Source organism: Marmota monax, unplaced genomic scaffold, assembly GCF_021218885.2.
Source record: "Marmota monax isolate L192 unplaced genomic scaffold, Marmota_monax_Labrador192_F-V1.1 WCK01_AAM20220418_F8-fsc00258, whole genome shotgun sequence".
In the NCBI taxonomy this organism is placed as follows: Eukaryota; Metazoa; Chordata; class Mammalia; order Rodentia; family Sciuridae; genus Marmota; species Marmota monax.
Window position 1 is genome coordinate 877,933 of NW_026692172.1, and position 25,290 is coordinate 903,222.

General features: G+C 33.8%; 1 protein-coding gene across 2 annotated transcripts in view; it reads right to left on the reverse strand.

Moving 5' to 3' along the window:
• Positions 1-16,694, reverse strand: part of Rtl3 (retrotransposon Gag like 3) — a 37,867-nt gene extending 21,173 nt beyond the window's left edge. Inside the window, exons 1-3 of one of the 2 annotated variants that reach the window (XM_058572406.1) lie at positions 16,592-16,694; positions 1,950-2,159; positions 1,374-1,446 (exon numbers count right to left, since the gene is read on the reverse strand). The gene's annotated coding sequence lies outside the window, so the exon portion shown is untranslated. Of the gene's footprint in view, positions 1-1,373; positions 1,447-1,949; positions 2,312-16,591 lie in introns of those variants that run through there. The other variant, XM_046421794.2, reaches the window with a different exon arrangement.
• Positions 16,695-25,290: the final 8,596 nt, after the last annotated feature.

Genomic DNA, 25,290 nt, shown 5'->3' on the forward strand with positions numbered 1-25,290 from the left:
TGAACAACCAATAAAAAAAAATTAAAAAAAAGAAAGATAATTAGGCAAATTATGAACTCTCCTTGGTCTTTTGTTTCATTATGGCAAGACACAAACTCAAAGATGTAACAGTACATGTGGTCCTATTTGGAACCTTAAAAAAAAAAAAAAAACAATGATAAAAAACACTTTTTTCTTTCTTCTTTTTTTTTCCTCTTTAGTAAAGCACATATTCAAGAGAATACAGTCTGCAGGAAATCTGGAGGAAGACCTTCTATGCTCAGGGTCCTTGTCACCCAAACTTCTATTGTTCCAGGTAATACTACATTTTTTTTATGTGTGAGTGAATTAACTACATTGTATAGGTTCACTTTGAATATTTCTGAGTCTGGGACATAGATTTATTAGACATTAAGTTCTAACCTAAAATGTAGGACACTAATAAGAGACCCTAATCAAATTAAACATTTGAACTCACTAAAAGCAAGGGCTTTTAGAAACCGATAAAAATTCAAGTGTGTATTCTCTCTCTCAAAGTACTACTGTTTGTTCTAAATTAAAATCTTTCCTTCCAAGTCATTTGCCAATTTGATTAGTAGTTCCCTGCCAGTTCAAAAATTCTGATTCATTAAGTACGGTATAAACACACCAGTATTTCATTATTGACTATAAAATTCAATGAGTTCAGGTTATAAATACACATCACATCCTGTTCTCTTAATGTTTGAATTTTATTGAAAGTTAGTTTTCCTTAAGCTTAAAATTTTGGTCATTTTCATATTACTTTCTTAACATCTGCCATAATCCTATCACTTTTATAATTAATTGCTTACTATTTTTTTTTCTTTAAATTGATTCTCTTCTAAAGTTCAAATATCTATTGTATCCTTTCCTAAACATTATATTTGTTGACATCATGGGCTTTCTGTGCTAGATAATGTTAAAGAAAGTTTGTCTACATATCATCTAAATTTATCTATAAATCACAAATAGTATACATATCTAGATACATGAAACCTTCTGACATGACTTCTACAGTCTTGACTCAACTGTGTAGGGCTTTTATTTATATGTATTCAGAACTTCAAAAGTTCATTGTAATATAGGTGCCAAAAACTGGATCAGCATTATCCTATGTCATGTATTTGTGGGAAAGAGGGATGAGAGAGCTGGCCATGAGACTGATGAAGGAGGAATTTGTCTCATCACTTTTCTCCCTGTGCCTCTCATGCTGATAGTTTTAGAATTTTCTTCAATTTTCAGCCATCTATTGTATGCATGGTTAATAATTCCTTGAAAAGTTTGCTGGATTTTACCTTTTGCCTTGGAAGAGGTTAGATTTTAGCATGATAGAAACATTCTGGAAATATAATTAAAAAGCAAAACAAATTTACCTCTCACAACTGATATGAAGCTTCAGTTGTTTTAGTTTTAGGGCTCAGATGAATTGGTCTATGGCAGCTGCAGCTGAAATAATAATAATATTTAGGGTACAATTAGAATTGTACTGAACTTCAATATAGCTGATTCTCTTTTTCTGCCTACTGTTGGGTAGTGTTCTACAGATGTCTTAGATCTAGTTGATTAATAATATTGTTCAAGTCTTCTATTGTTGATATTAAGCCACTGTTTTTTAATTTTAAAAAATTTTTAGTTGTAGATGAACACAATATCTTTATTTTAATTTATTTATTTTTATGTGGTGCTGAGGATCAAACCCAGGGCCTCATGTGTGTGAAGCAAGCACTCTACCACTGAGCCAAAACCCCAGCCCATTGTTTCTTTTTTTTTTAATATTTATTTTTTTTTGTAGTTGTACACAATAACTTTTATTTATTTATTTATTTATTTTTATGTGGTGCTGAGGATTGAACCCAGGACCTTGCATGTGTGAGGCGAGTGCTCTACCGCTGAGCCATAAACCCAGCCCCCACACTGTTTTTTTATTGAAGGTAGGTCATTAGACTCACCATTGAGATGAGTACTGGGGTCTTCAACAATTACTATTGAATTGTCTCTTCTTTCAATTTTGTCATATATTTTGCGGTCTGAGGCTCTTTTGATTCTAACGAAGGACTTTTTGCTGACATCATGGGCTTCCTGAAAACATTTTAGTAGCTACATCTTCTATCTTATAACGATCATTGAACCCTTTAGATCTCCAGCTCTTGAGTCAAAATCTGACAAAAAGGAAGAAGAGCATTGTCATTACTCTAAAGTTTTAAGTTTACAAAGTCAGTTTCATCTTCAGAAAATGTTTATTTCTTTGTAGTTGTTATGTCTATAATTCAGAGTGTTGCCTGACTAAGGCTTTATGGGTCAACCTACTAGGCTGTCTTCAAACATGTCAAATGACCTTGAGTTCATGTGCTCCTTCTCAACTTTGCTATCTCTAAATAAAACAAAATCCATATTCAAGCAAGACTGAATTACCAATATGAGTATTGACTAGTCTTTATTACTATTATAAAGAATATTCCATAATTTAAGGTAAAATTTAAAGAAATACACAGGTTTTGGTTTTTATCAAAGATGCACAATGACTTCTTCACAAAACTGTTGAGACAGTTTAGAGGGATCACTACCAGTGAATGACATTCTTATAATGTTTTAACCAGGTAAACTTCTTTATCTTTTGCTAAAAATCTGTAACTAAATCTCCATGGTCACTTAATGTTGCTTCCTGGATCAAGGACTGACAATATGATAAATAGATATGAAGTTTTATCAAATATCTCAAGTTTTATCTTGAGGGAAGACCTCAAGAAAAAACAGTCAAAGGTCTTCATGCCTATTGATTAGTGGTTCTCAATCTTTAATATATTTCAGAATCACTGGGAACATTTTTTTATAGTAAGGATTTCTGGGCCCCACTCGAAGAGATTCTGACCCTGTAGACCTAGTGTGGGGCCTAACAATTGGCATGTCTATCAGGTTCCCTTGTGAGACTGATGTTGCTGATCTGAGGCACCAGACTTTGAGAAACGCTGTATTTGGGCCACATATGTAAAAAAGTTTCATGGTATTTAGATAACATCAACATTTTCATAGGTTATAAATTAAATTCCTGAATGAATGTGACCTAACTTTCCTATGTAAATATATGAATATACTACAGTGAATCTAACTATAATGTGCGTTCAAAAGACACTAATTAAAAATATTTTTTGAATTATGAGTAAATAGCAGAAAGATTAGTAGAGGGAAGGGAATGGGGGGTGGAGAAAGGAAAGGAAAGGAGAAATAATAGGGACTGAATTAGAACAAATTTTATTCCATGCTTTTAATTATATCATAGTATATTCTATTGTTATGTATAAGTAAAAAGAACCAATAAAAATAAATTAAAATCAAAATGTCACAGAGGAGAGAGATGAACATTTATTGAGATCTACTGGGTCTGATGTACTTGCCTGTTGCCTTACACAGATATTTTATTTAATTTCATTTTGACTTCATAATCCATACTTTTCAGGTTAAAAAATGGAACTTGGCCAATTAACTAACTTTCTGAAGGCCACAAAATTATCAGACCTGAGAATCTCAGACCTGAGATTCAAACACAGGTCTGTCTAGCTTTAAAGCTTACATGTTTTCTGGTAGATCATCTTGGCAGATCCATTTAAAATTTGCCTAAATATGATTCTTAAATTTTGCTCAGAGAGGCAGAATTTTATAGAGGAAGTGAAATTAAGTGAGTTCCAGGACAATCAGTTTCCATCCCTGACTCTGCCACCAATATTATCCTTGGATCAACCAGTTCACACACTCATCCACTACCTATCCACCTGTACATCTATCCATAATTCAATTTATCCATTCATTCATTGAACATTTTTTAAGCATTCAGTATTTTATCCCTTCATTATATGTGCGTATGCTTTCCCTTCTTGGGCCTCACTTCCCTCGTAAGTGCAATGAGATGGTAGAACTTGATATTTAGGGTCTCTTTCATTCTTAATGCAGGATGATGTCCAAAGCTCCTTGAACAATAAAATTTACAGATTTTTCCACACAAATAAAGTTTTCCCTCATAAAAAATGAATTCAAAGGACAATTCCTGTGTAATTATGGAGTAACACTACTTGTATATGAAAAACATATACTGCAAAATATCTTGATCATTAAAATGGGGTCATAGTGGAAAACTTTGGTAGTTATAGCAAAGCTATTGTTAAATATTTCATGAAAATATGAACTAAAAAGTTACAAAAGCATAATTTACTAAATTCCAACAACTTCAAGTGCACCTAGACATCAAGGGATTTTTTTGAGGGGTACCAGAGATTGAACTCAGGGCACTTGACCACTGAACCACATCCCCAGCCATATTTTGTATATTATTTAGAGACAGGGTCTCACTGACAGGGTCTCGCTTTTGCTGAGGCTGGCTTTGAACTTGTGATCCTCCTGCCTCAGCCTCTCAAGCTGCTAGGATTACAGGCGTGAGCCACGGCGCCTAGCTACATCAAGGGATTTATATTGAATAAATAGTTAAAGCTAAGTTGATAATTTGTGACCATCTCATACTAAGAAGAATTTGAATTTTCAAGTTCTTAAAATAAATTGAATAATATTCACTTCATTCTTTATGAAGAAGACTTTTCATTTGATCTGTAAAAGTCTTTTCTCAATCTTGTTCTGTTTTGTTCACTTTAAGAAAACTCTTCAGAGGATCACATGCAAAACAAACATGACACAACAACGAAAAGCAGCATAAATGGAACCATGTGAGTGGGGATTGTAAAAAGCCAATGATAGTCAAGCTTTGCAAGTGAATGCCAGATTTGTCTGGGATTGAATTACAGCGTGAAATGACCTCATTCTTTACACAGATCTTGAGTTTTGGGTTAGGTTTGGCAATGAACAGAATAGGAATTTTTACCATATCTATCTCTATAGCTTTTGCTGGGCAACTTCAAAGATTTACCAGTCTAAATTAGTTCAGATTTTAGATCTTTGAACTTTCTTCTGTACTTGATGGAAGCAAAAATATTTATAAAAACTGTAATGCCAATCAGCCAAAGAGGCCCCTTCTTTGAAGCCATTTTTTATTACATTTTACATGTATCAAGATGGGAGATTCATTATCTGAGCCATTCCCAGAACTAGAATGATTTGCATAAGTTTGTGAATTTTAGCTGTCCTGTTTTCTAATAGCTCTTTCCCATTGGTTACCCTTCCAAAGGAGCAAACTAAATCATTCACTATGACAAAAGGAAGAATTTATTGGAAAGTAGATTACAATTGTCTTTTGACTTTGATGGAGGAGCTGTCACAAGAAACAGCACTATTTGAAGATTCAGAAACTACTTAGACTCTTGCGAGTTACATATATTTTTAATAGAATGTTAACAAGATAACTCCAGAGGAGCTTTGTTATCATCAATTGATAGCATACCCCAAACATTGTTTCTTTTTAAAAGAAATTACCAAAAACTAAAATATACATATTAAAAAAATTCTCTCTTTCTCAAAAAAAAGAAAAAAGGAAATCATTGTATAGATATGTACATGCACTCAATATAGCAATATAATTTGGACAGTATTATTCCTCAGTATTTCTCCTTTTCCCTTCCCTCCCCTCCTCTTTCTTCTTGGTCCCTTTCTTCTATTCTAATGATCTCCCTTCCATTTTCATAAGATTCCCCCACCTTTTTATTTCCTTTTCCTCTCTAGCTTCCACATATGAGAGGAAAACATATGGCCCTTGATCTTCTGAGTCTGGCTTCTCTTAACATAATATTCTCAACTTTCATCCATTTTTTCCTGCATATGCCATAATTTCATTCTTCTTTATGGCTGAATAAAACTCCATTGTGTATCTGTACCACATTTTCTTTATCCATTTATCCATTGATGGACACCAAGTCTGGTTCCATGGTTTTGGCTATTGTGAATTGTGCTGCTATAAACACGGATATGCATATATCCTCAGAGAAGGTATTCCGTCACCTGAGAAAATGCCCAGTTTCCTGTCACAGTAACATAGCCTCGGGACAAATGCTGTAGCATTGGAGCTCACTTTTCAATATTCAGAAGAAGCAAAATGAGAACAAATTTTCACTGACCCTCAAAGGGAAACATTGGCAGCACACTAAATATTCCTTGTGAAATAAAACAGTTGGAGAAACACCATGAACTTCTATTGATTCAGTTTTGATAGTAACTATGAGTTTCAATAGTTATAGAAGACCAAAAATGCTCTGCTGTTTTTGGAAGAAAATGAATTGATTCACATGTTCAATGAACAACAAATGATTTGGGGTAGTGCTTTTCTTTGCCCTCTACTCACAGTTATCACTGTGCTTTACCTGGAGTTCTCACTATAGAGAAAACAAGTAGGATTTTCCATAGATAGACTAATGAGCTTCTTTAAGCTCTGAATTGCTATCATGGTTCAAAGATACTATAAGTTTAAAACTGAAATAACTCCCTGTAGCCAAGTGCTTTGACATAGGTTGGAAATAAATGATGGATTTTGTCAAATATGTAGGAGTTGGGCTATAACTCCTGAATACTAGTTCTAATATTGATTCCTGGCCAGGTCTTGAACAACAGGCTTAACCCCATTTCTTTTCTTGCTTTCATTTAGGTTTTTAACCTCCTTTTATTCAAGTTTTTATTTGCTCAATGAGATAACAGGCTGGGACTATGTGGTTTGGGTGGGACGTTTCAACTAGCTTCAGAAGTTTGTACTCATAAAGGCATGCCTGAATTTGTCCAGGAATTTCATAATTATTTTTGCTAATGGTAAATGAAAACATGCCATGGTGGATTTGGTTTCCTTCCACGGATGTTAGAATGGATGTCTGAATTTCAAAAAGAAGATTATTAAACTGACCATAAAGCCTCAATTTTAAATTCATTGTGCTGTGTTGGAAAAAAATTATCTTGGGCAAATCACCTAATTTTTCTGGGCCAAATTTTTCTAATTTGTCAATTGGATTAGCAACACCTTCCCACCAACCCTCAGGGATATTACAAGGATCAAATGAGAGAAAATGGGAATATATTCTATAAAGTATAAAATCTGTATAACTGTAAAGTATTATTTACTCCATAACCTTTTAAAGTGGAGGAAACATTCTAGCCCAACCCTATCATTTAACAGATAAGGAATCTGTGTTAAAAATTTTAACAAGATCATCCAGCTAGCAGAATCAGAACCAGAATCCAATTGATTTGATCCTTAGTCTAGAGCTCTAAAAATCCAGAGTTATAGAAGCTAGAGGAAGTTAAACTCTTAACTCTGCATAATACTTGAATATATTCTCCCATGCCCTTTAAAAGTCCACTCTGTGCTTGTTCACTTCTATGGATGGAAAACTTATTATAATCTAAGGAAACATTCTATTTTTGTTGGAAAATGTGTATATGGAGGTTAGCACTCCATATCTTTTTATAACTTTTACATACTGGTTCTTATTTGTTCTCAATAGCTGAAGGAAATAAGTTCAGTTCCTTTTCCCATGACAGGCTGAAATACTTAAAGGTAGCTACTGTGTTTCAGCCCCTGTAATTCTTCTAGGGAAATTCTTAGGTGGAGCAGCTCAATTTCTTTTATCTGTTCATTTATAATTTAAATGTTTACAAAAGTAGTTTGTCTAGCACCTGCTATGTATCAGTCACTGTACTAGATGCAGCATATACTAAGATGAATAGGACATGATGCCTGCTCTGAAAGAGCTCTAGGTAAGAAAGAAAAAATCCAATAACAGTTCAATAAGTGTTATAGTGGAGGTAAACTGAGGGTGCTGACAGGTCATAATCTCAGCCTGAAGCATGGAGGGAAATGTTAGAAAATATTTACAAAAGGTGATGTGCTAGCAAAAATCAGAATTGGGAATGATGGTGGGAAAACAAAAAAAAACATTTGGGGAAATTGTTAGTTGCTCAATATATTTTGAGTGAAGGATCTCTGTGGATATGTCACATGAGATAACAGTGGACAAGTAGGCAAAACTAGACCCAGTGAGCTTTTAAGTTTTCTTAATTTGTATGTGTGTGTGTGAACACAGATGCATGTGTGTGTATGATATGTGAAGCAGTGGATTCTCCAATCAAATATAGTTTTATTTATTGAAATTCTTCAAATCTGTGTAAAGATCTCACTCATTTTGTGTGTGGGGGGGAATCTGTTAAATCATATTGATCTTCCAGCTACTGAAATATCAAGTCTTTTTTTACCCATTGCTAAATCAAGCCTTCCTTGATCCTGCTCTGTACAGAGGACTCTTTGTATCGGTGTGCAGGGTTTTACATTTATTCTGATTTGATTCTTTTCATTAGAATTTATTCAGTGTTTCTGTCAAGATCTTTTTGACCCTGATTCTCTTATAGATTAACTTCTCCCTGTTTTATGTCATCTATTATTTCCTTAATGCCATGTTTTAAATTTTATTAGAGTAAAAATTCTCTTAATTTTCACAAAGGATACTATAAGTTTAAATGCACAAGCTGATTTTTGGCAAAATTTTCACCCAATTATATGTGCAATGGTAACTTTAAAAAAACATCAACCCTTGGGCGAATTTACTTTTGTTTGAAGTAATGAAAATATTTGGCACCCAGAGAAAATAGAATACTTATTTTGATAACTTGCCTCATAGAGATAAGAACAATAGCTATATATTGAAATATGACCTTCTAATTCTTGTTCTCATGATAGTGTATGTACCTTGTTAAAATTAAATTTCATTTGCTGTGTCATTGTTTCATTTTCAACCAATATATTTGATAAAATACAAATCATAACAAATGATTACTTGAATCGTTTGCATGTGTCCCTGATATTAAGCAATTATACCTGTATGGGCAAAATTAGGTTTGCTATGGAACTGATGAAATTTGAAGATTTCTGGCCTTTCTCTATGTCAGTAGAATTAACCATGAAGACATATTTTACTAGCATGAAGGGATATTGTAAAGGATGAAGACCAGTTGTTATTCCCTTAAACTCCATGACATGCCTTACAGCTTATGCAGACACTAAACAGAATGCAGCTTTCCCATCACCTTAGAATGGAAACTTTTGAAACTCAAAGGGCCTCTGGAGAGTATCTCCAACTTCCTCAATGCTGGGGCACCAAATGGGAAAACTATTTGCTTGAGGGTGTAGTTTGTCTGACAAGTTAAACAGTTCTTAAAACCCAAAGTGATCCCACTTGGTCAGCTTTAGATTTTTGTCATATATGTAGATTTTACAATTCCTACCTAGAAATGACTTTGATCAGCAAATCCTACTTTGAGTAAAGCTAGTCTTTAACATATCTCTTGACTTGGGATTCAAGATAGCAGGGAGTGGCTGTAAAGAGTGAGCCAAAATTTCTTTTGAGCACAGTGCTACAAATGGGTTAAAATCAGTGAGCAGGGACTATTGTGATGCCATACTCCTATTTGTATTTGTTCCATTTACATTGGTTTTGTAAACCAATTAGGAATACCATACATAATTAAATTCCAAGGAAGTAAGCTTCCTAGGACCGAGACTTTTTTCCCCTTCAGTAGAGAGAAAAGCTTCATTTCTTTTTGAAGATGTCAGGGCCCCTGACTCAATTCAAATTCAATTTGAACTAGGGAAATCTGAAGCACTCTCTAAAAACATTCCGTTTTTTTTTTTTTTTAAACTGGACCTGAGTATAGTGTGAGTATAGGTTTATAATGTAATTTCTGGCTTATTTTACCAGCTATGGCATGTAGGTTGATTTAGTAGTGACCTCTGTTCTTTTTGCTTCCTGGTGGGAAATTACCTCAATAGTGTCTCTACTTTCCCATTTACCAGCATTGATTATCTTTTTTTTTTTTTTGCCATTAGCTTGAAAGAATTGACAATTACCAGTACTCTTTCACCTCCTTGTTATTTAAAAAAGAAAAAAAAAACAACAATGACAGCTTATCAACACTTGGTATAATTATGACAAACAGGCAGGGCTGTTGTTGGGGTAGCAAAGACAAGTACTCTTTGCTGAGTACTTCCACGGCCTTCTATATATTTTGACACATTTTTCCTCACAATAACTCTGTGAGATACTAGTTTTCATCCTCTTTAACAGAGGAAATTGAAACTCAGAGAAGATAGGTAACTTGCCCAAAGATATCTAGCTTGTTAGTGGTGGACATGGTATTCAAACCCAGGTTTGTGTGATTGCCAGTGTCTGAGCTCTTAATTACAACCATGTTGCCTCCACATTAGAGAAATTCACAAAATCTCATAGTGTGTCTACAAAATCTGTATATGAGTAGTGTATGGCAGCAAAGAAATAAGAGCCACATGAGTCTGTTGAGTGACAGATGAACTAGAAAAGGTGCAGGCTTTAGAATAAAAAGAACTTGGTTTAATACTAGCTTTGCCAGTTACTATCTGAGTGACTTTAAATAAGTAATTTAGCTTTTTGGGGTCTAATTTTCCTTACCTGTAAACTGGAAAAAAAAATTACTTCATAGAGTTGTAATAAGGATTAAACAAAGTGATAAATTTTAAGTGCTTGAAAAATTAAAGATTAAAATGCATGGTAAGTACTAGAATTAGAATGGCTGATTTTGCTGTTATTATTAAAGTTTTCTCAGATTGGGAGATAGGGATGAAAAATGTACCCAGATTTCATTGTTTTAGGATCCTTAATCTATCTAGTGTAGAATAGCTAATATGCTTTTACATTTCTAAGCAAATACTTAGTTAGATACAGAAATTTAAGGAGATTGAATGGTTTTTAGAAATATTAAGTTTATACTATATGTATGGCATTGTGTGGGATGCAAAGACATATATGGTCTAGAGAGATGATACCACTGTTATACGAGATCTTGGCCCATGTTTCATAGAGTACTATATTCCAGGTTGCAAGTATAAAGAGAGATCTATACATGGGACAATGGGAAAATCAGAAAAGGAAACAATGACTGCTTGCTGGGACTGAGTGCAGGAGGTAGCACTCCAGTTGATTTCTCTTGATTTGGAAATCAAAGAGGAGAGGGAGTAGATAATTTTTATTAGTCTTTTTAACACTGATATAATTTATTTATCTTTTTTCTATTTTGAAGCATAATAAGGCTTAGTGATTACAACTGCAGGCTGGGGGCCAGATTGTCTAGGTTCAAATCCTGACTCAGCCACTCTTATTTTTACTTATTCATTCTGTGACTTGGTGTTTTTATCCTGAAAATGGGATAGTAACATCACCTTCCTCATAATAATTTTGTAACATTAAATGAGATAAATGCACATAAAGCACTTATCACTGTGCCTGCCTCGTATCAAATGCTCAATAAATTTGAGCTATTTTTATTATTATTACTAGGTCTTTGAAACTGCTGCTTCTGACATGTTTACTCTTTTAGCTTCCTTATAGTGAAATTTTCATGAATCACTATATTTTAAGGAATAATGAAGAAAATGCAACAAGAGAGGTGTAAGCTGAGTGCTGAGACGGGAGAGGTGTTTTGCTTTAACAAAACTATAGTGAAATATTGGTAAAACATCAGCATTTAGAGTCTGACTTGTGTCCTTGTTTGAAACTTGGTTTAATTCTACACTTGGCACACAGTACATGTTCAGTAAATTTTTGCTGAATGATTTCATGTGTCATGAATAAAATAAATTTTAAGTTTTATTTTGCCATTTCCTACTGAACAGAGAAAGTATTTAAAATTCTCACACTTGCTCTGATCAGAGCTAGGCTTATCCAAAGTAATCCTTCCACTCCGCAGAATATAATTAAAAATCATTCCACATTCTTTCATTAAATATACTTCAGAAAATCTTTGAACAGGGCCTCAAAAATATAAAATTAAAATGTTTAATTTGACCTTTCTCCCTTTTCCATCTGTAATAAGATGTGTAAAGAACAGCAAATCTAAATTTGACTTGTTATATTTCCCTTTTTTGTAGTGATTCTAAATGTGGAAATCATACCATAATAGCAGATTTCCATCAATTATTTTATTCTTCATCAGTGCAGACAACCATACCAATACCCTGCTCTAGTATATCCCTCTTGAGGTTTTTCTTTGTAAAAAAGATTCTGATTAAATTTCTTTGTGTTTGGAGGGTTATTCAGAAAATGTATGAACATGAGTTCCAACTTGTTTTGCTTACAGAATGAATAAAGACACATGGCCAGCTAAGATGATATTAATCTCAGGTCATAATATGGTATGATCAAAGACAAATTTCTGTAGACTGAACATTTGAGGAAAATGCATGTCTTCCTATATTTGTTTTCTTGTTTTCCTCTGCAAATTGATGCATACTTGTGTACTTTAGAGACAGAAACAAGAAAATGCAATTGCCATTGATTATAAGGTTTGTAACAGTGAAATCCAGGTCTGGATTATTTCATACTCCCCATTAACTGGCACTGGGTTTCTCCTTGAAGGCATTGACGACTAATTTGTGAATAAACAAATGCATTTACAATGTAATGTTATAACAGGAATGAGTCTCAGCCCTAGTAGAGTAAAGGAAAGGGAAAATGAAGTAGAGTGAAAATGAAGAAAAAGAACTTAGAGAGGAGAATAGGGAGTGCTGACATCAAATTTGGCTGACTTCCATAATGTAGCAGTGGGCTTGCCCTGGCTGGAGTAATTGCAGTGCTGTTGCATGTGAGCATCTGAGCAGAAAAGCAGGCAGCAATGAAGTCAAAGATCTAATGAAATATGTACTCTCTGAACAAAACCAAACTTTTAGGTTAGAAAGGCCACAGCCTTTCTAACATCCCTTTGCAGTATGTTACTGTGAATCTGAAGTGGTTCTTTGCTTGGTTCTGTTTCCAAAATAGCCCAGCAATGATTGCCCTTGTTATAACACTTCAACAATTTCCCCCCTTCTCATTTCCTCTCATCTTAAGTCACTTTAATTCTAAGCAGGATTTAAGACTCCAATTTTCATGTGTCACAACAAACACTGAAAATTCTTTTCTTTCTGGCTTATGGAAAATTGTTGACTTGGACAACACTAATGCCTTCCAGCTGTAGTAACTATTCATGTGCTAAACTAAGGATGTTGATACAAATGAGGCTAGGGTATCCTTCCTGAAAAACTGCTGGCCTGGATTTTGGGGAGCAAGTAAGTGACCTGGCAGTTAACCTGAATTTTTTTCTTTTTTCCACATATAGACCTATCTTTTCTTTTGCTAAAAGAAAGAAAAAGGATAGAATAATGTAGAAAACACACTCCCCTGAAATACTTACAATCTGGTTACACATCTTGCCCTCACTTCACTCTCTTTTTATAGCTATGGATTTATTTCCTTTCCTCTTGGGTTTTGGGGCAGCTGTAGGTGAGACTTTGTACCTTTTCTATAAAGACAATTGACCTAGCATATGTCTGAATCTTTCTCAACATCCTTCATTAGCCTCATATTATTTTAGTCCTTGCCAAAACTTTCTGCTTTAACAAAGATTGATGTTCACGGCTGAACTGTAATGCACTGGGTTCTATCTCTTCACTTTTTCCAGCATGGGCTATTGGCCAACTTGTAAAAACAGCACAGTTGGGGCTCAGTCCAGCCTTTACTTTCAGGTTCCCAGTGATCTCATACTCTCCACATTCTCTTGTTCTACTATCAAGATGGACTTTCTGTAAAGAATCTAATAAGTGGATGTGCAGTAAGACGTAACTAAGGGGGAAATTTTGCTGGGTTATCTCTCATAGGATTGATTTACATTTTCTCAGAAATTCAAGCTTTAAGCCACTAGATGACTTGCTAATGATACAGTTTCTATTTGGGAAGGTTTATCCCCTCTATAGGCATTAGTAGTATGCTTAGTCTGTGTACACAAAAGACTGTTTCCAATTGATGTATACTCTATTCCTTTCATTTTTGTTTAACTTTATTTCTGATTTTTAGTCCCAAGTTGTTTGGCTTTGTTTGTTGAGCTTTTCTCAATGTGTCTGTTTCAGGAAGTGCAGGAGAGGTCTTTATTTGGATGAGCACAGAGAAGAAACTCTGCAGTAAGATTGCCTGGGTTGGAATCTTAGTCCCACCATTTGCTTACTGTATGAATTTGGACACATGATTCAGCCTCTCCATATCTGAGTTTCTTCATCTGTAACATAGTTATAATAATAATCTCTACTGCATAGGTTGTTAGGAGAATTAAGTAAGAACATATATAAAATGTTTACAAAAGTGTTTGAATAGTATACATTATCTTAGTGATAGCAATTATTTTTACTATGTTCCAGCTTTCCATTTTCACTTGTGAAAGTTGGTGTTCAGAGAGAAATTGGGGTAGTGTTAAAAATAAAATGCCTTAGTAAAACAACTGTGTGTGTGTGTGTGTGTGTGTACTTTCCTTCATTCTATGATTCCCAGAAAACATCCAAAAAGGTTATATGGGAGTGTTAGCCTGCTTAGAGTAGCTGTTGTACACATAGGGTTTTGGGACTCATGTCCCAACAGGGTGCTGGTATGTCATTTATAACACAGGTGTTGGTAAATGCTAGTTAAATTTCTTAAATCTGAAGGGATATTTAATCTATGAGGTGTCAGACCTAACTTCTCACCCCATTTCTATGTCAGTGGACAGAATGTCTACTTAAACAAGGGGTAATTTCTTTGTTGGCAAAAATGGAACCATCACTAAAAGCTGGAAACCAGCAGCTGGAAAATCTGTACATGGAAAAACAAATGACCGTGGGCAACAGAAATTAGTTACCTTGGCAGATACCAGACATGTCCCATACACATTCAAGACATACTTAATGTGAAACTCCAGCTAGTCCTAAGCAAAGCCATATGTTCATTATGAAAGACAAGGAAAGTTAAACAACATTTTGAAAGTTAGGACTGTTGCTTGTAATCAAGAATGGATATCAAATGTTTCCTGAATATGAATAACAGTTGAATGAAATGATATGTGATATACACAGAAATGATAAACAGAGAAAAGTGAAGAAAATCAGACACTTTGCATTTTTAAACATACTTATATGTATTTATCACTAAAGCATCAAGAAGAGGCCCTGAAAAATCAAGTTTAGTTTAATTCACTAGAAAATATATTATGTGAAGACAATTCTTATATTCTCTGCAATTTATAATAGTCTATTTACATTATTTTTGAAACAACTAAACAAGATTTGAAATAAAATTGGTCACAATTGTAATTTAATTCAGACATTAAAAACTTTTGACATAAAAGAGCATGTGGAGAAATATTAGGGAATCTATCAAATTGCCAAACCATCAAAATGTTACTTTCCATTATAAAAACATCTTAATAAAACAAAAACAATGAAAAACTCAAACATCAAACTTGAGATTTTGTTTTATGATTTCTCTGAGTCTCCCATTGTTAAAAATTAAAGTCTCTTCCAGGAAGATGGAGGAAATATATTTTTACCTATTCCTTTTAAGCTAAAAGTGCTGCACATAATATATAAAACAAATATAAGTAGACTCTGAAAGGTAGAGAGAAGTCAACAGACCAGCTAGGGACCTCAGAGCTTTAGAAAGGACATGATGGTGAGTCCCTTTTCTTCTTCTGGACTCATGTATCCCAGAGTTGAAGAAACAAGTGACTTGGGAATGCTAATAGGCGCAGAAAAAAATCAGCCCCAACAAAAGCCTTCCTTACATTCTGGTTATTCATCAAAAGCCAAAGCACTGGCAAAGAGGCATTTTATTTAGCAACACAGAAAATTTTGAGAAAAGAATCCTCCTACTCTCAACAATCACTACAGAAAAAAATGTCTATGGTTTCACCCATATATGTAAGGTTGAAAGAGATACCCAGATTTACCCACTTGTGATCTTGTAATGAGATTACCCAACCCTTTTAGTGTCAGAGAAGACCAAGTAGGGAACCAACACTTTCATCCCTACTGGTCAGCAAGAAGTTTTTCCCTCTCTAGTGCAAATGGAGACTACATGGGAAGCCTGAACTTCCACCCGACCTGGCAGCACAAAGTATTTCTCTACCTTTATGCTAGAGTGTTGTTAGATGAGGTCTAGTGGAGACTCAGGACTTTCACTATTACCCAGCAGTGAAAAGATCGCCTCCACTGTGCCATCAGTGGAGACTACCTGCAAAGCTAGTACTCCCAGTTCTCTGCTAGCAGTTAAGAGGAAACACTCCTCCCTGAAAACATCAGTTGGCAATAGAGACCCAATAAGGAACCAAAATCTCATAAAAATATTTAAAAATTCAGTTCTCAACTACCAAGAACCAGTAAAATTTTAAAGTGAAGAAATACAATCAGTAGATGTCAGATTTAAATAACAGAGATGTTAAAATCATCCGACAATGAATTTGAAACTGTTATGACAAAAATGCTTTATGAACAATTATGAACAATAGAAACAAATTAAAATAGTCTCAGAAAAGAAATAGAAAGCATTAAGAATGATAAATAAAAAATTTAGAACTGACAGATATAAGTGAAATAACTTTAGGGGAATGAGCTTAAAAATAAAATGAAGGTCTTAGAGGAAAGAATTATGGAGAGGACAGATGCAACAACAAGGATAAAATAGGGCAAAAAAAAAAAACAGAACTCAGGGACATGAGGGACATGTAGGAAGATAACAATATATTTAACATTGGTATCATTGAAGTCACAGAGGGAGAGGAGAGAAAAGGATAGGGCTGAAAGAGTGGCACATACCTGTAATCCCAGTGGCTCAGGAGGCTGAGGCAGGAGGATCTCAGGTTCAAAGCCTGCCTCAGCAACAGCAAGGTGCTAGGCAACTCAGTGAGACCCTGTCTCTAAATAAAATATAAAATAGGGCTGGGGATGTGGCTCAGTGGTCAAGTGACCCTGAGTTCAATCCCTGGTGTGTGTGTGTGTGTGTGTGTGTGTGTGTGTGTGAAAACTTCCCATGTTTAAAGAAAGACATAAGCTCACATATTGAGGAAGTCAAGCAAATTCCAAATAGTAGAACCCAAAGAAAACCAAATCAAACATATCATAATTAAACTTCTGAAGACTAAAGACAAAGAATATATCTTTAAAAAAGCCAGAGAAGAAAACAATATTTTTTCATATAGGGGGAAAAGTGCTCAAAATATTATTAATTTCTTATTGGAAACCATTCAATTCAGAAGGTAGTGGCACAAAATTTTTCAAGTGCTGAAGGAAAAAAATTGTCAACCCAGAATTCTATGGTCAGCTAAAAGTATTATTCAGGAACGAAGGGGAAATCAAGACACATTCAGAGAAAGGAAAACTAAGCAAGTTTTTCACTACTAATTTAAAAGAATGACTAAAGGAAGTTCTCTAAGCAGAAAGAAAATCATAAAAGAAGCAACCTTGGAGTTCTCTCTGCTTCCTAGTTGTTATGTCCTGAGCTGCTTTCCTCCACCTTGCCTTTCTGCCATGAGGTTTTTCCTCATCTCAGGCCCAGAGCTATGTATAGAATTGGCGAGCTATGAACTGAGACCTCTGAAATCATGAACACCAAATAAACTTTTCCTGGAGGAAGGGGCGGGGAGAGGCGGAGGAGGGTGAGGGGTGAGGGAGGCAACACCCTTGGAATATTAGGAAGGAAACAGAACAGGGTAAACAAAAATATGAGTAATATAACAGGCTTTCCTTCTTTTCTTGAATTTTATAATGCTTTATCATTAAAAGTAGCCCTGTCTGATGTGGTTCTAATTTTGTCTGGTATGGTGCTAAATGTATGTAGAGAAAGTATTTGAGACAATTATATTACAAAAGGGAGGGTAAAAGAACAAAAAGAAAGATATGGCTTGTATACTTCACTTGAAGAGGTATAATGATGACAAAAACAGACTGTGTTGTTGTGCACATATAAAATCTAAAGCAACAACTCAAATAAATATAAGAGACACCACAAAGTGAATCAAAATGATATCTAAAAAAATGTTCAAGAATCCCAAAGGAAGTCATTAAAAATAAATTAGAGAACTGAAAACAGAGACACGAAGAAAACAAAAAAAAATAATAATAACAGTCTTAGGCCATAACATATCAATATTACTTTCAATGTAAATCAGGTGAATATACCAATTTGAAGATAAATACTGGCAAAGTTGATTTTTAAAATGACCCAACTATATGTTGTTACTAGAAACTCATTTCAAGAATAATAATATAATCAGATCGAAAGCATCAGTATTGAAGAAAGCTATAGCATACGAACATTAATAAAAGGAAGCAACAATGGTTTTGTTAAAATCTGAAAAAGTGTACTTTTGGACAAAAAATTGCCAGTGACAGAGAGGGACATTATATAATGATAAAATAGTTAATCAATCTAGAGAATGTAACAATCCTAAATGGGTATACACCAAACAACAGGTCTGCAACATACATGAAGGAAAAACTGGTATAACTGAAAGGATAAATAGATATAGCCACAATTACATTTGGGGACAATTGCTTCTCAATGATTGATAGAACAACCTTGACTGATAGAAAATTGTCATGGATATGGAATAATTCTAACAAAGTCATCACTTAACACTCCTAATCAATATTTATAGAAATGTTCCACCCAATTAACAACAGAAAAATTTTTTTAAGTAGCCACCAATCACATAACAAGGCAGACCATATCCTGGGGCATCAAACAAAGCTTAAATTTTCTAAAAGAATGAATCATAAACAGTGTGTTATTCAAACATAACAGAATCAAGTTAGTAGTTATTTATAGGAAGTGAATAGAACAAAAATTCAATCATTGAAAACTAAACTTTTCTGAATAACTAATGTTTCAAAAAGTATCTCAAGGGCAATAAAAAAGAATACATTTAATTCAATGAAAACATAGATAAAGCATACGAAAATTTGTGGAACATGTTAACAAAAAAGAAAGATTTAAATCAATAATCTACCTTGAGAAATTATATAAAAATGCAAAATAAACCCAAAGAAAGCAGAATGTAGGACACACTAGAGATAAGAACAGAAATCAATGAATTTGAAAACAGAAAAATAAATGGAACAAAATTTGGATCTCTGAAAAGATCAATAAATTGGCAAACTTTTAGCAAGACTTACAAGGAGATGATGATAGAAGGGACAAATATCTAAAATCAGGTATGAAATACAATATATCACTATAGGGCCTTCAGATAACAGATGAGTAATATGGCAATACCATGGACAAATCTACATTAATAAAAAGGATTGATTTCTCAAGATATACAAAAGTACCACAACTCTCCTAATGTGAAGTAGATTATTTAAATATCCTATAACTCTTAAGGAAATTAAAATTGCAATTTAAAGCTCCCAAAAAAGGAAAAATTAACATTAATTATACACAATCTCATGAGGATAATATTACCCTGATAACCAAAGTAGAAAAAAGATATAACCTAACAAATGAAACTAACAAAAGTACAGAAAAATATTCCTCATGAATATAGATACAAAATGCTCAAAAATTATTAGCAAATAGAATTTACCTATATATGAAAAGAGTTATGTATCATGTCCAAGTGTGTTTTGTTCCAAAGATGAGAAAGTTGATTCAGTATTTGAAAATCCATTAATACAATCAACCATATTAAAATGTTAAAATAGAAAAATCACAAGAATATATCAATTAATGACAAAAAAAATTGTTTGACAAAATACAATGCCCATTCATGATAAAAACTCTCAGAAAAGTAGGAATACAGGACAACTTCCTCAACGTGGTGAAGTGTCTCTAAAATATCTGTGGTTAATAATATATTTTTCCTTTATCTACCATTTATTTATTTATTTGTTTTCACAGAGCTACATCCGCAGACCTATGTTGTATTTTATTTAGAGACAGGGTCTCACTGAATTACTTAACACCTCACTTTTACTGAGGCTGCTTTTGAACTCATGATCCTCCTGCCTCAGCATGCCAAACTGCTTGGATCATAGGTGTGCGCCACCAGGCCTGGCTTATTTTATTTTTTAAATATACTTTTTAGTTGTAGTTGTTGATGTACCTTTATTTTATTTATTTATTTATATGCCATGCTGAGAATCAAACTTAGTGTACACATGCTAGGCAAGCTCTCTACCACTGAGCTACAACCCAAGCTCTGGTTAATAATATATTTAATGGTGAAAGACTAAATGCTTTCTGCCATAAGATCAAGAACAAGGTAAAGATGTCCTAGCTCATCAGTCTTACTCAAAATAATCCTGGGATTTCTAGGCAACGCAATAACTAATAAATTAATTCAACAAGTTCACAGGATGTAATGTCAATATAAAACTTATTTATGTTTCTATATAGAACTAGTGAACATGTGGAATCAGATAATTATAATATAATGCAACTTTCATACCTAGTTTCTGAAACTAACAAAATATGTACTGGATTTGTATATTGAAAACTATAAAACTTTGATGAATGATATCAAAAAATGTCTAAAGAAATGGAGAGATACACTGTGTTCATAGATTTAAAAAATTAACTTGGTAAAGATGTAAATTCTCTTCAAATTCATCTACAGGTTTAACTCAATGCCTATGAAACTTCCCAGAAAGGTTTATATAGACACTGATAAGACTGTTCTAAAATGGAAGGACTAAAGTAAAATAGCTAACATAATTTTGTAAAAAAAAAAAAAGTGTGTTGTTAAAGAAACAGTCTACCTGATTTTAAGAATTAGTATGAAGCTACAGTAGTCAAGGCTTTGTATTATTTGCAGAGATAGAGACATAAATAAATGGAACAGAAAAGAGATCCTTAAACTATACTACAGAGCAATAGTAACAAAAACAGCATGGTATTGGCACCAAAACAGACTGGTAGACCAATGGTACAGAATACAGGACATAGAGACTAACCCACAAAATTGAAATTATCTTATATTAAATAAAGGTGCCAAACACATGCATTGGAGACAAGATAGCCTCTTCAACAAATGGTGCCAGGAAAACTGGAAATCCGTATGCAACAAAATGAAATTAAACCCCTATCTCTCACCATGCACAAAACTCAACTCAAAATGGATCAAGGACCTAGGAATAAAACCAGAGACCCTGCATCTAATAGAAGAAAAAGTAGGCCCTCATCTTCATCATGTGGGACTAGGCCCCAACTTCCTTAATAAGACTCCTTTAGCACAAGAATTAAAATCAAGAATCAATAAATGGGATGGACTCAAACTAAAAAGTTTCTTCTCAGGAAAAGAAACAATCTGTGAGGTGAATAGAGAGCCTACATTTGGGGAAAAAATGTTTACCCCTCACACATCAGACAGAGCACTAATCTCTAGGGTATATAAAGAACTCAAAAGTTAAACACCAAAAAATAAAAATAAATAAATAAATAAATGGGCCAAGAACCTGAAGAGACACTTCTCAGATGATTGATGTACAATCAATCAACAAATATTTGAAAAAATGTTCATCATCACTACCAATTAGAGAAATGCAAATCAAAACTACTCTAAGATATCATCTCACTCCAGTCAGAATGGCAGCTATTATGAAGACAAACAACAATAAGTGTTGGCAAGGATGTAGGGGAAAAAGGTACACTCATGCACTGCTGATGGGACTGCCAATTGGTGCACCCAATATGGAAAGCAGTATGGAGATTCCTTGGATAATTGGGAAAGGAACCACCATTTGACCCAGCTATCCCTCTCCTCAGTCTATACCCAAAGGACTTAAAGACAACATACTATAGGGACATAGCCACATCAATGTTTATAGCAGCACAATTCACTATAGCTAAACAGTGGAACCAACCTAGATGCCCTTCAATATATGAATGGATTAAAAAAGTGGCATATATACACAATGGAATATTACTCAGCAATAAAAGAGCATATGGCATTTGCAGGTAAATGGATGGAGTTAGAGAAGATAATGGTAAGTGAAGTTAGCCAATCCCAAATAACCAAATGCCAAATGTTTTCTTTGATAAAAGGAGGCTGACTCAAAGTGGGATAGAAAATGGGAGAATGGGAGGAATAGACGAACTCTAGGTAAGGCAGAGGGGTGGGAGGGAAAGGGAGGGGACATGGGGTTAGAAATGATGGTGGAATGTGATGATCATTATTATCCAAAGTACATGTATGAAAATATGAATTGATGTGAATATATTATATATACAATCAGAGATATGAAAAATTGTGCTCTATATGTGTAATAAGAATTGTAATGCATTCCACTGTCACATATAAATAAAAAAGAAAAAGAAAAGACATCCCAGAAATAGACTGCACAAATAGACCAAACTGATTTTTTAAGAAATAATCTTATATTAAGCTATAATTCACATACCATGCAATTCATCCCTTTAATTATGCATTGTGTTTTCTTTAGTATTTTCCCCAATTTGTGCAACCATCAGCATTAAATCCAGAATATTATAATATCCCTGAAATGAAACTTCATACTCATTATCAGTCATTCCCCATTCTTCTCAAACTCCTAGCCACAGGCAACTCCTTACCTACTTTGGATTTTCCTGTTCTGGACATTTCATGTAAGTGGAATTACCCAATATGTGGCATTTTGCATCTGACATTTTTAGCTTAGCATAATGTGATCAAGGTTTATCCTTATGGTATAGATCGGTACTCATTCACATTTATGAGGGAGATAACTAATTCAATATAGGGAAGATAGCATTTCTCAACAAATAGTTCTTTAGCACTATGATATGCCATAAAACATCATCCATAAATCAAAAATCATTTAAATTGAGCTTCATCACATTGAAAATTTTGCCTGATGAAAGACTTTGTTAGAAGGTGAAAAGATGGAATAAAAACTAAACTCAGCAAAGTTTCAAGGTACAAAATCAACATTCAAAAATATTAGCACTGTTATATGTCAAGAGTGAATAATCTCACATAGAAGTCAGAAAGCAATCCCTTATAAAATAGCTACTGAAAAAATACCTAGAAACACATTTAAGGAAAGAAGTAAAAGATATCTACAGTGAATATCATAAAATAGTGGTGATGGCAATTGAAGAGGACACACAGAAACAGAATGGTAACCTGCATTCATGTATTGGAAGAATCAATATTATAAAATGTCAATACTACCCAAAACAATCTATAGATTTGGTGTAATCCCTATTAAAATGCCAATGACCTTCTTCATAGTCTTAAGATGAACAATCCTAAAATTTGTATGGAACCACAAAAATCCCTGTATAGCCAAATCAATCTTCAACAAAAGAACAAAGGGTCTTTATACTCTCTGACTTCAAAATACACTAGAGCTGGGGATATAGCTCAGTTGGTAGAATGCTTGCCTTGTATGCACAAAGCCCTTGGCTCAATCCCCAGTACCACACAATCACACACAAAATACACTAGAAAACTGTAGTAATCAAAAAAGCAGTATTGACATGAAAACAGATACATAGACCAGTGGAACAAACTAGATGGCCTAGACTTAGGCACTCAACAACTCAGAAAGACCTCAGCTATAAAGAAAATATAAAAAAAAAAGTGTTGGGGATATGGCTCAGTGGTTAAGCACTTCTGGGTACCATAAACAAACAAACAAACATACAAAAAAACTATAATGAGATATCACCTCACTCCAGTAAGAATAAAGAAAATGTGGTAAATTTGCACAATGAAATATTATTTAACCATAACAAGATCCATTCATTTGTATCATCATGAATTAAAGCAGAGAGAATTATGTTAAGTGAAGTAAACTGGCACAGAAAGACAAGTAGCACATGATCTCACTCATATGTGGAACCCAAGAAGGTTGATCTCATAGAAGCAGGGAAAGGAATGGTCATTACCAGAGATGATCACATGGCACCATATGTACAATTGTTGTTTTTATATATCAATTAAAACAAATTTAATTAATTTAACTAACACATTAACAGCAAAAATTCAATACCTAATAAGCACTATCTTAAAGCTTGAAGGAAGTTTGAGATGATGGCACTAACCATGAAAAATATGGCACTTATTCATATGCCTATTATTTGGTTTAGCTATACAAGCAACCCTTTGTATGAGTCAGGAAAAATGAGGCACTAAAATTTTGTAAAAGGTTTTACTAAGGTTAGGAAATGAAACTAAGTTCACAACTAAATGTGTGCTCTGTAAAAGTTCAACAACTATGGGTATAATCAGTTAATTATGCTATGCACATATATGAATAAACCACAGTGAATCCCATATTTATGTATATCTATAAAGCACCAATTAAAAAAACAATAAATAAACAAATAGAAAGACTAGTAGAGTAGAGGAAGAGAATAAGGGGCGGGGGTAAGACGGGAAGAGAAAGATGAAATGCTGGGAACTAAAATGAACCAAGTTATATTTCATGTATGAATGATTATGTCAGAATTATCACGACTATTATGTATAAATAGAATGCACTAATAAAAACATTAAAATACTTTTCAGAAAATGTTACATTAACTTTATTTCCTACTTGCTCCATACATTCTGACTTGAACTAATCTCTTGAAAGCATAGACTTTCTAAAAGCCACTTACTACCTGTGTTCTCTAACCGGGTACACAAGACTAGCCAAAGCCTTCATACTTTTCCAGTACCTGAGTAGTATAGATATCAATCAATGTAGCTCTGTAAGCCTCTAGACTAGTACACTTAAGTTGCAACCCCTATCAGATCTCCTCTCACCTGTGGGAGCTCTCTTTTCCTCTCAATTAAATGAATCCTACTCCTTTTACTTTCCCCCCAAAAAACTAGCCAATTTGTGTACAAAAAAGAAAACCACATATTGCTGTACTATATGAAATCATTCCCTTGCTAAATTTCAAAAAATGTCAAAAATAGTGATCTGAAAATAAATGTTTATCACCTCTTTATTGATAGCCTCAATTTTTTTCTAAAACTGGAAGGATCACCTAGGTTCCTGGATAGCTCAAGCATTTATGTATAATTATTAAATTAAGGGAATTATTTTAAGTATCATCTTTAGAAAAACTTTTAAATATATAAATGTATAACATAAGCATGTGGAAATTTTTTCACATTGTACCAACTAAGGTTATAACTTTTTAAGTGATTTTGTATCTTGAATACTAGCTTTGTATCATGCAACTAGTATTCCAAATCTATAGCACAATCTATAGTAATACAAGCTGTATAATTATTATTTCCAAAATTTCCATACCATTCCATCCCCTTGAATTTTAAATCTTCCATACAGATGAAAGCAGTCCTTCTGAAAGACACATAGCACATTATGCTCCTACATATTTTGCATCACAATCAAATGTTGTATTAATGACAAGAAGCTCTTTATTTGTGGGAATGTTTATTTACATGAAATATAAAAAAAATTATTGATAGTGAAGCTACTTGACTGTGTTTCTTTTACATAAGATTCCTTGAGAAATTTTATTATAGGTGGGCTGGTACTATCTGTCACAAGTGATT